The sequence below is a fragment of the Rhododendron vialii genome, chromosome 4a, assembly GCF_030253575.1.
Source record: "Rhododendron vialii isolate Sample 1 chromosome 4a, ASM3025357v1".
NCBI classification, from domain to species: domain Eukaryota; kingdom Viridiplantae; phylum Streptophyta; class Magnoliopsida; order Ericales; family Ericaceae; genus Rhododendron; species Rhododendron vialii.
Genome location: NC_080560.1, coordinates 9656401 through 9668563, shown reverse-complemented (window position 1 = coordinate 9668563; position 12163 = coordinate 9656401).

The following is a 12163-nucleotide window of genomic DNA, read 5'->3' as shown; positions in this document are numbered from 1 at the left end:
ACCGTCTATCAGATGGTGATCCTGCCCAATCAGCGTCGGTAAAGGCTTCGACACGCAAATGACCATTTGAACGATAAAACAAGCCACGTCCAGGATGAGCCTTGAGATACTTCACAATACGAAGACAAGCTTCCCAATGTGGAAAACGAGGAGCTGACATGAACTGACTTACCATACTGACAGCAAATGAGATATCAGGCCGTGTATTGGTGAGATAATTCAGCTTGCCTACCAAGCGACGATAACGGTCTGGATGAGAAAATATCTCTCCCTGATCAACACACAATTTGACGTTTGGATCCATAGGAGTCTCCGCAGGCTTTGCTCCTAATAAACCAGTCTCCTCTAGAATATCTAGCGTATACTTTCTTTGAGATAAACTGATCCCTTCCTTGGATCTTGCTACCTCAATACCCAAGAAATATCGTAGCTTACCCAAATCTTTGGTGTGAAACTGACGCTGTAAGAACTGTTTCAGCTCATCAATACCTTTCTGATCATCCCCAGTAATAATGATATCATCCACATACACAATCAACACTACTCTTCCCCGATCTGACTGAATAGAGAAGACAGAATGATCAGAATGAGAGCGACGCATACCAAACTGCAACACAGCATCACTAAACCTGCCAAACCAAGCTCGAGGGGACTGCTTAAGACCATAGAGGGCTTTGCGAAGGCGACACACCTGAGAACGCTCCCCCTGAGCAACAAACCCAGGAGGTTGCTCCATATAAACCTCCTCGAGCAGGTCACCATGTAGAAATGCATTCTTAACGTCCAACTGAAACAAGGGCCAACCAAGATTGGCAGCCATAGAAATAAGAATGCGAACAGAGTTAATCTTGGCCACCGGAGAGAAAGTCTCAGCATAATCAACGCCATACGTCTGGGTATAGCCTTTGGCCACAAGACGGGCCTTGTACCGTTCTACTGTGCCATCTGGATTATACTTGACGGTAAATACCCATCGACATCCAACAGTAGACTTTCCTGGTGGAAGAGAAACCAACTCCCAAGTGCCATTGTCATGAAGAGCAGACATCTCAGCCTCCATAGCTGTCCGCCACTCAGAAACAGATAAGGCCTCCTGAACAGTGTTAGGAACAAAAATGGACGAAATAGAAGTAGTAAAAGCACGAAGGGACGGAGACAGATGATCATAGGAAACAAACTGAACAATAGGATGAGATGTGCAAGACCGAATACCTTTGCGAAGAGCTATAGGAAGACTAGGTGATGGCGGAGGTGGAGGTGGAGGTGGAGGTGAGGGTGGAGGTGGAGGTGAAGGTGCAACCGGATCTTGGGACGGAGGAGGCGTGGTGGCTGGTACTTGTGGGGCTGTTAATACTTGTTGCCGACGAACATACACCTGCAAGGGAGGACCAGATGGTACACAAATAGGAAACACAGACTCAGACTCAGGAAGGTCAACTGGAGTACTGTGACCCGAGTAAAAGGGCAATGACTCATTAAATGTGACATCAGCACAAACAAAATGACGACGAAGAGATGGTGAGTAACATTTATACCCTTTCTGAGTGCGTGAGTACCCCAGAAAAATACACCGAATTGACCGTGGATCAAGTTTGTCCCGGTCAGGATCCAGAGCATGAACATAACAGGTGCACCCGAACACTCGTAAGGGTAATGAGTGGAGAGGGCGACCAGGAAATAAAACGGTATGGGGTATCTGACCACCTAGAACGCTAGATGGCATACGATTGATCAAGTAACATGCTGTAAGAATAGCATAACTCCAGTAAGACTTAGGAACTTGCATTTGAAATAATAGAGCACGCATAACCTCTGATAAATGCCTAATCTTGCGTTCGGCAACTCCATTTTGTTGTGGAGTTCGAGCGCAAGAAGATTGGTGAATTATACCATGGTCATCAAAAAACTTAGAAAGAGAATTATGAAAATATTCACCTGCATTGTCAGAACGAAATATACGAATGCAAGTATCAAATTGAGTTTTGATTTCCATATAAAATGACTTAAAGATAGAAGACAACTCTGACCGCTCTTTCATGAGATAAAGATACGTAACACGAGAATAATCATCGACAAAAATAGCATAATACTGAAAGCCAAAAACATTAGGAACACGCATTGGACCCCAAATATCAGAATGAACTAAGTGAAAAGGACGGGTTACGCGACTCTCAACCCTAGGATAAAAAGACACTCTATGATGTTTACTAAACTCACAGACTTCACAAGGCAAAGCATCAACACGGCTACATGAAGGTACCAGCCGTTTAAGATTCTGAAGAGATGGATGACCAAGTCGACAATGATGTTGATAGGGTGACACAGAAGACTGAAAGGCAACAGAACTAGGGTGAACATTGTCAGTAAAGTAATATAAACCACCACGCTCAGTACCTCCACCAATTTTTCGCCCCGTCTTGAGATCCTGAAACACACAACCATGAGGAAGAAATGTGACAGAGCAATTTAAAGATTTAGTAAGTTTACTAACAGACATAAGATTTAATGGAAAACGAGGAACGTGCAATACTGAATCCAAAGTCAAAGAAGAAGTAACAGAAACCGAACCCAAACCAGTAATATCAGTGGTAGAACCATCTGCTAAGGTAACACGAGATGGTTTATCAATAGACTGATGGCCAGAAAGAATAGTAGAATTACCAGTCATATGATCAGATGCACCAGAATCAATAACCCAAGGAACAGAAAAATGAGAAGTTGCAATACAAGCACTAGAAGAACCTGTCTGAGATAGCGTAGCAATGGAGGAACTTGTCTGAAGTGACACAAGGCGTTGGTACTCCTCCATAGAAATAGTCACCATAGCAGTGGACAATGATGTTGATAGGGTGACACAGAAGACTGAAAGGCAACAGAACTAGGGTGAACATTGTCAGTAAAGTAATATAAACCACCACGCTCAGTACCTCCACCAATTTTTCGCCCCGTCTTGAGATCCTGAAACACACAACCATGAGGAAGAAATGTGACAGAGCAATTTAAAGATTTAGTAAGTTTACTAACAGACATAAGATTTAATGGAAAACGAGGAACGTGCAATACTGAATCCAAAGTCAAAGAAGAAGTAACAGAAACCGAACCCAAACCAGTAATATCAGTGGTAGAACCATCTGCTAAGGTAACACGAGATGGTTTATCAATAGACTGATGGCCAGAAAGAATAGTAGAATTACCAGTCATATGATCAGATGCACCAGAATCAATAACCCAAGGAACAGAAAAATGAGAAGTTGCAATACAAGCACTAGAAGAACCTGTCTGAGATAGCGTAGCAATGGAGGAACTTGTCTGAAGTGACACAAGGCGTTGGTACTCCTCCATAGAAATAGTCACCATAGCAGTGGAGCGTGCAGCTTGCCTAATATCCTTGGGAGAAGTAACCCGATGAGCCTGAGAAAAACCATGTAGGTCATAGCAGTGGTCCACCGTATGATTAGTTCCCCCACAATAAGTACAAAGTCTATAACCATGGCCTCGACTATGGCCACCTCTCCTTGACATGTGACCTGTACGACTAAATCCACAACGACCAAAACCATGACCACCAGAAACGCGGTCAAAACGACCACTGTACCCATAATCACGGCTAAATGAAGAACCAAAATCACCAGAATCAGCGGAAGTAAAATCAGAACCAGATTTCATTGCAAACATATCACCGTACAATGAGAGGCAACTAGTCAACTACCGATAGATCAACCAACCAAATACTCCACTAACAAACGGCCAATAAACAAGAAATAAGGAACTGATTGACCGGCTAACGACCAAGGGCACGACACCGCATGCATCCAACAAAACCAAAGTAGCCACCGAACAACATAATCCCAATATCAAGCAACAACCAAGAGCTCATATGCCAACATAGATCAAATAACTCAACACAATCTAACAATTGAAATCAGACTTCAACATACCCAAACTACCATCTATTGGAGAGGATAAACTGTAGATTGACCAAAAAATCCAAAATTACCAGAACAATCAGTGCATAAGAGTAACGGAATAATACCCAACAATGATGAACAGTGCGCGATGAACAGTACGACGGTGAACAGTAATCGGTGAACAGTGCCGACGATGAACAGTATCGGTGAACAGTGCCGACGATGAACAGTAATCGGTGAACAGTACCGACGGTGAACAGTCCTGTGAACTAATGATTAGGGTTAAGGCAGAGGCTAAGATTAGGATTGTGATTTTATGTACAGAGACTAGGGTTTAGGCTAGGATTGTAGGGATTATGTACAAAGGCTACGGTGGTTTAGGATTGTTGTGGTGGTTTAGGATAAGATCCCGCTTTGATACCATGTTGTGAGAGAAAGAAAGGAAAGGTGTATAGGGTGTTAACTAACCCTAACACATGTGAGTTTTATTTATATTATGTGGTGACTAGTTACATAACATAAGCAACCAATGTGGGACTAAGTCCAACTCTATTCTAACACTGTTTACCTAGCAGTAATTTTTATTTGTAAAGAGTCCGTACTTCATGACAATGCCACATGGTACTCGCGGAGTATATTGCTAGAAATACTCCATACCCAATCCTTTTCTTTTTCTTTTAACCCAATCCTTTATTAGCTGATCTATATTCTAGAGGAGAGGTGCTATTGGTACATATATGAAATTTGTTCCAGTGTGTATAAATTCTTTTTTGTTCCGTTTTGAGTCTTTAAAAAATGATCGGAACCGTTCATTTTATTTAGAATACTTTATTTACGGCTCCTACAAAAAATAAGCTCAATTTGGTATCGATTAAGACATCTACAAAACGTCCAACTTTGTCTCAGAATTTAAGCCTGAATTCTAAAGCAAAGTTAGATGTTTCGTAAATGCTCTTGCCGATACCAGATTGGACTTATTTTTGGCAATGACTATAAGCAAAATATTTTAAACCAAATGAACGACTCCGATTATTTTTTTAAAATCCGAAAAATGGTTTGTACCCATTGGAACAGATTTTATATCTGTACCACTAAACTTTCTGATTCTACAGTAGTCGTAAAACGTGGACCTTGACTAAGATAAGATATAAGTGAAATCGCGTGATTCACATTGATCTTAAGTTTGCCCGGTCTATGACTGTGTTCCGACGTCAAAGGCGAAGATTTTCCCGCGAAGGCTGGACCGGGATCGGTCCTCATCACATAAATGTTTGGGCATCTTCAGTCGTTTTTTTGTAGACTTTTGACAAATTCTGTGCCGGGAAATTTTTCCCACGATCGAGTACTAATGGGATTATGTAATAAAACTCTCTTGCAGATGTCCTAGCATATAATATATATTGTAGCTAAACCATGATGCCGTCGTTGCAACTCTGTTGTGAAATCTGGTATGAACCGGGAGCGTAAGCATTTTTGTTGAATTGCATAAATCCTAGTGAAATCTGGTCCGAATCAAAACGCATTCTTATGGAATCACGTAAAATCTTTGTGTCTTGTTTTTTTTTTATTTTTTTAATTCCAATGTTTGTTATTTCATTTGTTGCTCGATCAATATTTCTACAATATTGTTAGTACAACCTTTTGGCATACCTTTTTCGAGCAATATAGTCTTGGTCTTTCTCTGTTTGTAAGTTATGTACCTTTTTCGAGCAATAGTCTTGGTCTCACAGACCCAAAAAATTTCTTTACAGAGCTTTCCGTAAAGGAGGCGTTACGAAACCAAATCGCACGCGCCCAAAGTGTTTTTGGACCGTTCGGATTGAAAACCAATTGTGACGATAATAATTAATTATGACCGGTCAAAATTAAAAACGAATCTCAATCATTAATTGTATGAATGAGCGGCTGTGATTGCGCCGCTCCATGAATATATAAGTTCCTCTCCTCACAGACACTATGGTGTATTTAAGGACTTGTCACGGGTACAGATTTAATTACTTAATTTGAATGTTCCAAATATAAGGTAAATAAGTCTGAGCTAATTATGCTCGAGTTTTTCCTTTCTTTCTATTTTTTATGACTTAACAGAAGACAAAATTCCTAGACTTATTTATTCTCTTTTGTTTGCTTAATTGAAGAAATAATTGGAAATCAAAACAACAAGTACAAAAATCCTATCTTGACCGGCCGTTTTCTGATTCCAGATAATACAAAGCGATGAGTTGGTTATTAGTACGTTCTATAGTTATTAATTCATACTCTGGGGAATCATTTCTGACTATGAATTTTGATTCTTCAATTTGCAAGTTGCATGTTGTTTACTCCAATCGCTTGTTTTTAAACTTACATTAATCCCAATCATGAAAAGTACAATATATTCATTAAAAAAAAAATCGACAAAACAAAAAAAAAAGCCAAGTGGATGAAGGAATCTTTCTATATGTTGGAGTAAATACTTCATCCGTCCCATAATGTTTGTTTGGCCTGCAAAACGTGGACGTAAGAATAATACAATTTTTTGCAAAAAGAATTTGAAGTTTTTTCTACAAGTCACTAGATATTGATGAGTTCTTTTAATTTATAAAAAAAAATTTGAATTTTTTCTTGAAAAAAATGCATTACTTTTTAGTCTTCGTTTTGCGGATTGGACAAATATTTTGGGACGGAGGTAGTAACTATCAAAACAAGTACTACTATTATTTTCTCTTGATAGGCACATAACATACTCTTTAATTTGCTGACAACAATGCCTACAGGTAGTCTGATTTCCCACTTGTCGCGGAAGTTAATTAAATCAAAGGAGGACCACACACATGTCATAATGAAGACGATTATCTATCCATAAATTAGATCGAGGAATAAAATGAATATAATTAAAATAGCTAGATATCAATTTTAATTAATTAATGTTGCAATTAAGCTGACCCAGGACATTTAATTAAAGAGTGTACATGCCCCTAAACCACCAAATAATTTTCCCTCGTGAGTACCTGGACCCTACAAGTAAAGGAACAAGCGCCTGCATGCATATGGCTGACGTCAGTAATCATTGAGGAAGCCTACGTCATGTATTTACTTTTTAAGTAAACGCTAAATTACAAGGGAACAAGGTAGGCAACATTTGAAAGTGGAGTACAAGGTTTCACGACTAGAGTAGTGTGAACATAGTCTTTGCTTTCTTTGAAAAGTTTCTATAATCACGTGTATCATTTTAATTACTTAGACGAAAATAGTACTCCCTTATGTTTTGGTAAATAAGAGGGTCTAGAAGGAAAATAGTTGATGTAGTCAGTGGCGGAGCCAGGATATTGATTCCGGGGGCGACGAATGAATAGACATATGAGTATTTTTTATCGGATCGGAATGTATATTTATTATTTCATAAATAGATCATTTGTTTTTGATTATCTAGTTTGTTCACTATGGGGGCATGCAAATAGGGGCAAACCCGAAAAGAAATGTAGGATTGATGCTTCAAGAAGGACATCTATGGTGAATTAAGCCAGTTTCGCAACGGTTTTTATTTTTCAATGCATTATATTAATTTGTGCATTCTAAACTAATGCAATTAAAATATACTAATCATTTTGTTTTTTTTAGGTAACTTCAACAGTCACGGGATTATTTTTTATTCAGGAAAAAAATTGAGAAATGAAAATGTAAAATAACTGATTTTTTATCAAATCATTCCAAAATTATCAATAATATTCAAAATATGATATATATATATATATATATATATATATATATATATATATAAAATAAAAATTTTAAAAATTGGGGGGTCAGTGGGGCCCAGAGGGTTGGGGCCACTCTGGACCCCAACATAGCTCTGCCACTGGACGTAGTAACTCGACGAACTTCTACACCATCGCGATCATTGCACAATTTAAGCCCCTAGCACGTCTGATGACGCTTGATCAAACACTTGCTCCCTCTCGTATAACTGAAGACCCAACCTAGCTAGCTAAATTATGAGCAAAACCATTAGCCTTTCTCCAACCAATTACAATTACCAATACTGATTTGGTGTTGCATATAATATATCTTGATGAAACCCAATTACTAGAGACATTTATTATTTTCTGGTCTTCTTTTCTAAATTTTGGTTGGATTCCTGTCTATTTTTAAGAAACAATTATTTATCTTGATGAGTAGAATCTAAAAAAAAAATTGACAAAAAATAGAAAATAATTTTTAAAATAGAAGGAAAGATTTGGAAAAGACAATTTCGTTTTGTCTAAACTTTTTTCAACTTCAGTCTATTTTTTCACAATTTTTAGTCTATTGCTTTCGTCAAGATGAATTACTAAAAAGAATTAATTTTGACAAAAATTACAAAGTTTGTTATATATCAATAATACCAACTGTCTTTAGAAATAATTAATTTATTCCAAGCTCACCCTTCATCACAAATTTGGCGATAAGAATTTATCCCAAAAAAAAAAAAAAAAGAAGAAGCTCTAGCTAGAATAAAATTTCAAACAAAATGATAGGGTCATTTGAGTAAACTTCGTAGAACTTCAAATTAATTGGTAGTCTAAATTTACGTAGGTGCATGTGTGGTTCGTTTACTTCACTTTCTAGGAAATCTGAACTTGAAATTGGTAGTCTAATAAATTTACTTAGGTGTGTACTTGCATGGCTTTTCACACTCTAGTACTAACTTTAATTTGAACTGCACAATTGATTTTATTAAGTACAAGTTTTTTAGTACGTATTTGTTTCAATTGTGGAACACTAGAGTACTGCTTCTGATGAAACATGCAGTATAAAATACGTAATTATTTACTCTATTATACTAATTTATATTTTTGTTATAATTTAGGCATATTGATTCAATTTTTTTAGTCCATCGATCTCGGATCGTCACATGGCTTTGTTCTCTCTCTCTCTCTTCTTTTAGGTTCATGAACCGGGCCGGGAATATTACGATTAAATATATGTGTTATGCACAAGCATCACATGTTGCATATGTGTGTATAGTCATATCTATGCGTGCATATATTTTTATTTATATAGATACAAGTAATCATACTTATAATATTATCAGAGTTGTAAAAAATTACAAGTATTATAGCCTTTCTTGTGAAGGGTGGTTGTATATCTTATATGGAGTCAACTACTCCAAGCTTGATTAAAAAAAAGAAACGGAAAAAACTATTCTCAACTCTCTTTTTTGTTAAACGAAGGAACAACCATACAGCCAAGCCACTAAATGTACTTGACTGTGCAAGCCAAACCTTTGGGAGAGCTAGTACGACCCTGAGAGGAATCGAACCTCACACCTTGAAGAATATTACTCCCAAAACCTAAGCATCCGCTCGAATTACTGGGACAACTCCGGATGTGTAAAACTATTCTCAAACTTGTATAAAAGAAATCGAGAATAACAAAAGAGTAGCATTAACTCCACAGAACGAGGCTAATTGGAGTTATATATAATTTTCCGATCTCTTGTATACAAATTAAAACGTGTGCATATCATTATTATTTTTTTCCCTTCTTTTGGATTTTTAAGGGGAAAAGAAAAAGGAAAAGAAAAGATAAACTTCTTTTTTTAGTAGCTTACACAAAATGATAGGAGTATATAGACTATTTCACATCCTCCAAGGAATGCTACCTCACTAAAAAAGAAAGAGCGATAGTGACAATAAAGTTATATTGAGTTGTAACTAAAAGTGTTTAGATTTTTTTTTATTAGCAAATTTTTTTTTATTAATCAACGAACCAAAGTTACATAGATTTAAAATGAAACGGGAAAAAATGGCATCACAACCAACAACTTACATTCCAACTATGTTGGCACCTAAACCAATTACAATCATATGCCACCCGCTACAATAGGAAAGGGAAGGAATTAACGAGAAGCCAACCAAAACAACCAATCATAACAAAACATACAAACCATAATTTCCCCAAGACATACGGAGAGCACCTGAAAACTAAAAGTATTCAATGACAGCTTTTAACTTATAGTGTCAGTCAACACTTTTAGCTACAGACTTTTAGTAACAACTATTTTAGAGTCATCGATAACTTTGTTTTGTTGAGCTTTATTATCTACGCAATCACAAATTAAAGTGAATTTTTAATTACTTTCGGGCAATATAAAAATGATTCAGTGCCTCCAATAATAAAAAAAATCAAATTATATGTATAAAAATAAAAATTTTAGTGCATTTTTTGAACTCAAAGGGTTCACTTGAACCCCCTAAGATGATAATGGTGCCGCCCCTAACAAGTGATACGGAGACTTGACCCCAAATATTGAATGAAGAACTCAAAGTACGAGGGTGTTTGGATGGCTCGATCTTTTTCACATTTTCATTTTTGCCTTTTTGCATTCTAGGTGTTTGGGGGTTGTACAAATAATGAGTTTTGGCATAACACATTTTTGATTTTTCGGTTTAGAGAGCAGAAGCCAAAAAGAGGCTTGGAGGAGATTTTTCCATTCTCATTTTCTACTTCTCATATGTGTTGGAATCAAAAGACCAAATTGCCCTTGACTTATTTTGAAAATAACCACACCCTCAATAACTGTTAACCTCCCTACACTTCCCTACATTGCACACTTGCCTTAGAAGCTTAGTTTGAAGATCACCAGAAAGAGTGTAATTGGTAATCTTCTGAAATTGGTAGTAACATAGTAATTTTAAAAAATTGATTAACACATTATTTATGCACATTAAATACCATAATAAAGGGGCAACATGGTAAAAAATCAACTCATAATTCATTTTCATCACATATCTCCCAAACACTACTCCTGTTGCAAAATACATTCTGCATTTATCATCTAAACACTTTACCAAATTCAAAATACATTCTGACCATATCCAAAAAACCAAAAAAACAAAAAGTTAAAAATGGAAAGCCAAAAAGTAAGCTCCCAACTTATCCATTGAACTAACCAAAACTATTGTGAGCACTCCCAAACTCTGACAAAGGAGCAGTGCCGGCCCCAATATTTGGGTTGCCTAAACTCAATCTCAAGTTTGGTTGTCCACTTAATATTAAGTCATAAAAAAATAAAAAGACATACAAAAGCCAACATAAAGTAACGTTAATGATGCTTTTAACTTGAATTACATAAAAATAAAATAAAAAGCAAAATGCAACCCCGGTTAGAGTGATTTATGATTAGTAAAGTTCGATTAAAAAAAATAACTTCTCATAGCATTTTTTGAAACAAATTCTTCAATTAAATCATCTTACTTTAACTTATCCAAGTACTTATTTTCAATTGACCTCCTAGCCAATCCACTTAATCTCCCCTGTGACATAATAGTCTAAAGGTTAGTTTTTATCAACTTCAATTTCGAAAATCTCCTCAGTGTCGAAGCAACTGTGACCGGTGAAATTAACAAAATTTGATAAACAATCCATACCATTTGAAAACTGCCGTCTTTCCAATAAAATCAAGGCTATCATTCGATTTTGTTACTGCATCCTCTCTTTACAATTCAAAAAGAATTTTCAAAAGATTCCCCCCTAGATTCCTTCTAATTCAAATATTTTTCTCTCTATCTCTCTCCACTTATTGTCCTACTATTTTTCAAAAAAAATTTCAAGCACCAATCCAAACATAGCATAAGTTTTTGAAATAACTCATCCACATAAATATGACAAATTGTTGTTTCTATTCCAATAAACTTTCTAAAGTTTTTTTTGGATGAAACTATACATACTCTTAATTTTTTTCTTTGATGGGTTTATAACTTTTTATTTATGAATTTTTTTCTTCTTCTGATTAATTGCCCCATGCTAGGTGTTGTACAAGATCGCCTTCCGTTAATTTCCCACGAAAAGTAAAATGCACATAGAGTAAAGATTATTTTCCCTCTGTGGCACACAATATAAAAGTCCAATTTATAATCAGAAAACAAAAATGCTAGGTGTACAATCAACCGAACATAACACCTCACATACACGTGGGTCTCGTATATTAAATGTGCGTGAAACTCACGTCACGTGTAACGACTCGAAATTTTAATGAATAAAAATTTCGCTTTATATTGGAATTTCTTTTAAATTACTTCGTATTACTTTTGGAAATTCCTTTTAAATCCCTATAATTCATCATAATTAGATTTAAGCCCTTTGAAATTATATTTATTGACTAGAAGTCCTACATGACAAGTAGAATTCGTTTTCAACCGATTAGTTGGAGGAACCGAACTACCAATTTACCTAGTTACATTTTCCTAACCCTAGATGGATCTTTTTGACCATCTTTGAGCCTTATGAACCCC